The sequence below is a fragment of the Moschus berezovskii genome, chromosome 20 (genome assembly GCF_049115385.1).
Source record: "Moschus berezovskii isolate FMDL1 chromosome 20, NW_MosBer_1.0, whole genome shotgun sequence".
Lineage (NCBI taxonomy): Eukaryota > Metazoa > Chordata > Mammalia > Artiodactyla > Moschidae > Moschus > Moschus berezovskii.
In genome coordinates, this window is record NC_142479.1 from 49,191,434 (window position 1) to 49,197,708 (window position 6,275).

The following is a 6,275-nucleotide window of genomic DNA, read 5'->3' on the forward strand; positions in this document are numbered from 1 at the left end:
CCACAAACATGAGCATGCTTCAGAAATTTCTGTCTGACTCAGCTCCCTTTCCCCTAAACCTCAGCACTTGCAGTCACAGCTGTGGGAGGGGGGAATGGGGAAAGGGTTCTTAGGAGCTGACCGGCAAGGCAGCACCAAGGGGGCAGCAGTTTTAATTGGAGGGTCCCCCCAAACCATCTCCTATAACAGAACTACAGGTATACAGGCCCCCTCCCCCCACCACATATACACCAAGGTCTCCTGGACCAAATAAGGTGAAAAGGTGGAGGGTCCCAATGACCCTAAGGTGAAAAGGTGGAGGGTCCCAATGCAGATCTACATGGAGCTGAAAGTGGTAGTGGTGGGTCAGGCTGCGTCTTCAGGAATTGAAGCGGGAAGTGTTGGCCCCTCCCCTCTGAATCTCACCATCCTTCCACCTCCCTGCTCCTCCAGGAAGGCAAGCTCCTAACTCATACTCTCTGTCCTTCCTTTCCACTGGGACCCCTCGCCTTGGGCCCCTGTAGAACTTTGCTCACAGCTTTCTGTGCCTGTGTCCAGCAGTCCCTGGGGAACCAGCCTGCAGCCCCAACTCACTTCTAAGCAGAAATGGGGGTGCAGACAATGAGAACTCACATTTACTGAGACGTCCTGTGAGCCAGGAGATCCACACAAGTATCTCCTTTAATCCTCACTGTAATCTCATAACTGGAGGAGGGCATGGCAACCCACTCCAGTATTCTTGCCTGGAGAATCCCAATGGACAGAGGCTGAAGTCCATGAGGTTGCAAAGAGTCAGACACGGCTAAGCGACTAATCACAACACAGCACATAATCTCATAAGGAGGTGCTAGCTTCACTATATACAGATGAAGAGACTAAAGCTTGAGGAGGTTAAGCCACTAGCTCAAGGATCCCAGAAGGAACCAGTATGCCATAAATGGCCACTGTACCACTGTACAAGGCCCTCCACAACCATATGTCTCAATGTTAACGCCCATGTTCCAACCACTCCTTTCTTCCAAAGCAGCCCCTCCAGCCTTCCCTCCAGTGAGTTGGGGAGATAGAACCTGCAACTCAGAGGGGCTGCACGTGGCCCTTCAATACTAAAGCTCAGTTATCCACTCTTGACATGCATTTGCAGAATCTGGATTTTGGCCAGGGCTGAGGCAAGCCAGGGGATGATCTCTGTCTTTTGATTGAAGACATGATTTCCAGGCTCTTCTAGTGAACACTCACTTTTCCTGCTTTGGGAAAATCACCTCCCCTCTTCCCCAGTTCCAGCGTCCAAGCAGAGAAGGGATGAAGGGCAATGGGCAAGGAAAGGACAATTTCTGAGGGGAGGGGGACGAGGAGGTGCTGGGCCTCCCCCAGCTGCATCCCATCTGCCTCTGGCATGCTGTCAGGCCAGGTAAGTGAAACCCACTGCCCCGCATTAGGAACTAGCTCCTCGGATTTGAAGCGTGATGCAGTGATTACCTCTGAGCTGCCTCCTTCTGGGCTGCAAGGGGATTCTGACCAATGAGGGGGCAGGGTGGGCTGGGGACTAGTTTGGGGTCAGCCCAGTTGGATTCTAGAACTGCATCAGTAGTGAGAGGGGAGAGGAATTCACTAATTTTGGAGACCAGTTAGATTAACTGGAGCATCAAAGTGGGCCAGTTCCGCGGTGCCCTCCCCCACTGTCTGCACCAACCTCAGAGACTGGTGCTTCTTTCCTGCCTCCACCCCGTCTAACCCACATTACTCAGTTTCTCCCACCTCTGAGCCCTTCTATGGCCCCCATGAGAGTTGTTTCTTCTCTTCCTTCAACATAACTGTGGCCTTGGTCAAAGTCTTCCATAAGTCCCACCTGTAGTCTCCCTTCAAAGGCCACCCTTCCTCACACGTGTCCTGTTTTGCACTCATACCTCTCATCAAGGCATCACATCTGATTGGTTTGTTCACACATAGGCAATAAGGACTTAATTTTACCAGACTCTGTGTCTTGGAGAAGAGGTTCCCAGAGAGGGCAATGCTATACACCAGTGCTTGGATGGAGAGAGTTCCAGGCCTTGTGGTAAGGGCACAGGGGAGAGATTGGGTACCCTGCGCCTCGGGGCCGCCACTTTTGTGGCTGACTCTGGGGGCCTCCCTTCTCTCTGTCTTTGCCGTCCTCTCAATAGCATATTTCCCCTGAAGTACCCTTTCTCTAGGAAATTCCTCTGGACACTCCAGTTAGATCCTTCCCAGGCAGAGTTGCCATGGACTCAAGGACTGAGTCATCTCTCCCACTTTTTATCCTGCATCCAAGACATTATAGTTGCTGTTGTCTAGTCCCTAAGTGGCATCCAACTCTTTTGCTATCCCATGGACTGTAGCCTGCCAGGCTCCTCTGTCCACAGGATTTCCCAGGCAAGAATACTGGAGTGGGTTGCCATTTCCTTCTCCAGGGATTTCCAGTCCAGGGATCGAACCTGCATCTCCTGCATTGGCAGGCTGATTCTTCACCACTGAGCCACCTGGGAAGCCCAGGACAGTTCAAGACCTTTTAAAGAAAACCTGAGTAGGGCTACCCGCTGCTGGAGAAACATGAAGGTGAGAGGGTGAGGCATGGGAAGGCCCAGGCCTAGCGTTTATTTCCTCTGTGCCCTTGGACCAGTTCTTTCCCCTGCTCTGAGCCTCAGTTTCTTTAATCCATAAAATGGGCATAAGATAATCAGTCTCAGAGTTACTGTGAGGAATCAAAGAGGTCTTGAGTGTGTGTCATGGGAACTGGGCAGAGGTCAGTTACTCTTATTCTGATTGCTCCTGCTGATGGTGGCTTCTGGCCTGCAAGCTGGAGACCAGATGAGAGGTGAGGTGACATTTCAGCACTCGAGAGGAAGCTTGGGGGGACTTCCTGCTGCCAATAAGAGCCAGAGCTGTGACAGGCCTCAGGCTCCAGCACAATTCCCACGGGAATCGCTGGGGGAGGAGACAGCCCAGGCCCCAGCTTATCTTCACTCTGGCGCGTCTGGGAAGTGGGGTCAAGTGCAATTGTCTGGGTTGGTTTTCTAGCAGAAGAGGGTAAGGGGCATAGATGCATAGTCTGTTAAGTGTCCCAGTCAAGAGAAGATCCCCAAGAGGGAAGGGGGAGGAATTGCTGGGGAAGGATCCCTCGCAAACCCCACCATCCCAAGGCCAGATCTGCTGGGCTGGGGGAGCCCTGAGACAAGGCTGAACAGTTACAAAAGAAGGCCTGGCTCTCTGAGTCCCACCCACTCTGGCTGCTGACTGAGTGGATTCCAGTGAGGGGGAAAGCGCCCTTGCCCTGGGTCCTGCCACTCTGAGGAGGAGATGTGATACCTAGACTGCTGCTTCTTGTCCTGTGGGAGCTTGTCTGAAACATGGAGAGGGATGCAATGCTGCTGTCCCCTCCTGTATTCTCAGGGGCTGGGGAGGGGAGACATGGCCCAGGGCCTTGGGGACCGCCTAGTGTAACAGGTGTGTGACCTGGGACTGTGCACTGTGCCTTTCCAGGCCTGTGCTCACCTGTGCTTCCCAGGCTGCCCCTGTTTCCGCTCCCTGTGGAGCCTGAGGCCAGGCTTTTGTGTGGCCCAGCCCACAGGGAGCTCCAGGGAGGGGCAGCAGGTGCGGGTGGGGGCACCTCCTGGAGGAGGCACCAACGGAGGAAAGTGCTGAGTCGGCACTCAGAGCTCCTGTTCCATTATTCATCCTGGTGAGAGATTTCCCTCGTCCTTCCCAACCCAGGCCCACTCTCAAGAAATGCCTCCTCCCCATTCAAAATCCCCCTCTCAGCATCCCCCCCTCAGCTGGAAACTCTTAAGCAAAAAGGTCGTCAAGATGATTAAATGCGAACAGATTTTCAGCTCTTTTTCCACTTTAATTAAAAATGGGCTCTCCATTCAGAGGAAGCTGGAGATGAAATAGCAGCTCCCCAAAGGGCCCTGTGCTGAAAAGTTGGGGGGGGCAGGGAATGCTCAGGGATGTCTGAGGGTTGGACTGTGGTGGCCTAGGGTCAGGGGCCTGGCCTGGAATTGCCACATGGCCAGGGTCCTGCCCACAGAGGGCAGCAGGAGCCCGGAGGCCTTGGGCAGTGGAGACAGAACAAGAGCAGAGGCAGGGTGGTGGGGGCGGGGGGAGGGGGCGCAGGCATCATGTCTGCACCCTGGGGTGGGGGAGGAGTGGGGAGCAGGAGTTCCATTTCCAAGACCCTCACTACAGGGGGGGCCTCCAGTCTGGGGCAGGAACAGGTTGCCAACCTCCAAAAGGGCTGGGGTCCACACAAAACATTTAAGATAGAAAATAACAAACCGATAAGTACCTCCCAGAACAACACGGAAGCAAACCCGGGGGGTGGCCCAGTGTAACCATGGCTGGCGACTAAAAGAACTGGGGCAGCCACAGCAGGCTTCCCGAAGGCGATTTCAGATCCCAATGAACCGGGGCTGTTCCGGGCAGCAGTGGGAAGACCGTGCAAAGGGGAGTGAGACGAGACACAGAGGGTTTTATTGCATTTTACTATGAAGATGGAGAGATGAGAGCAGGGTAAAGCCATCCCTCTTCCTCCTCTCAGGGATCAGGAGCCAGGAGAGAAGGGAAGGAATGGCAGAGGAAGGGATTTGGTTAAGACACCTGAGAACATCCGTTGGGGGGAGGAGGGGAGGGCGGGGGAGCTGGCACAAGCTGCAGGAACAACAGGAGCCCACGGCCCTTGGTCACCGGGAGAGTGTAAGAGATCAGGGTTGCATTTGAAGTTCTGGACCGCCTCTGCACTTCACTGGGAGAGGACACTACAGGAGGGAGAAAGGCCTCCCACCACTTCCTGTTCCTGGCCTGGGTGGTCCCACCTGCCCCCCACTGAGATGCGAGGGTGTCCAGTTGGTCTTTATCCCAGGAAGAAAAGTGATCCCTTCCTGGTAAACTACCCTGGTGTTGTGGGGCAGCCCAGAGCCCACTGCCCAGTTCCCAGGCAAAGAAGAAGTTCCCCGCACCTTCAGGGAAGGGCTCACAGGGCCTTTTAGAGTCCATCCCCGGGTCTTTCCAGTTCTATATTTACAGCCACCTTCCACCGTGAATTCCACCAAAGTTAGGAGAGCACGAGGCAGGGGAACCACCAGCTAAGTAAGGCTGAGGAGGTCACAAGTGCACTGGGCCTTGATCTCACTGGAGCCGGGAGGGGAGGCCGTTCTGAGCACCAGGGCTGTCCGAGGCTGTCCGAGTGTGGAAGGAGGCTGTCTGTGTGGAACTGCTGAGCCATCAGTGTGGGGCAGCACAGGGGACAGGGGAGCAAGTGGATTGAGATGGAGCTGGCCGAGCAGGCTGGGAGCACTCTGAAGGCCCCTTTTCTTTGGGTGACGGATCACTCCCTCTCCTTAAAATGCCCAGCCTGCCCAGGGGGCAGGCAGCAGGATCCAAGTCAAAACTTCCTGCTTCTCTGAGAATCTCTGCCCATCCACCTTCTCCCTGTTGTCTCTTGCTGTCTCTGGTTCCCATCACCCTTTGCCTGAAGGCCTCTCCCCAGCAGTTTTGGGAGAATGAGCGTCTATGCCCAAACCTCAGGCACAGTCTCCCTGACTCCCCTGTGTTTCTATAAGCTACCGTGCAGTATACAGCCCAGACCAGCAGCCTGGCACCTGCTGCTCCAGGAAAGAAATTTGGCAGGAGAAGGGAGGGGTACTGGCTTGACACTAGGTGAATGGGGAAGCTGACCCCAGACCATCCCCCACTTCTCAGAAACAGCAGTTCGCCCAAGCAGCCCCTGTGCCTTTGCCCTTACCTCCTTCATTCTGGTTTTAGAAAAACCAGGGGCTCCATGGCAGGGAGTAGCCTATTTTGACAGAGTCCAAATAGAGCAGCGTGGGGAGGGGCAGTCGAAGGGGTAGGAAGCATGTCTCTGTTGGCGGGCACAGCCTTGCCCGGAACTCGCTTTTCATCCCCAGTGTTAATTATCAAAATTAACCAAACACTATAAATAACCCAACTCGGAGACTTGAAGAGCCTCACTTCTAATTAATTCATTTCCAATCAAGACACTTCTGTGCCCCCCTACCCTAGAATCTGAGGGATAGGGACCTCATTGTGCAGCTTTTCAAATATTGAATCCCTGGCTCCTGAGATGAGAAAGCTCAAAGAGGAAAAAGAGAGGAAGGAAAAACACTCTGCTTTCTTGGAAGGGGGTGGCCTATAAATAACCCCATATTGGTGCATTTGATGGACGACATGCGTGTCTAGATTGGCTTTTGTTGGGATGAGGAGACATGGAGGGTGGGGGTGGGGTGCGGAGACTTCCATCTGCCGCCTCCTTTACTGGGCAATAA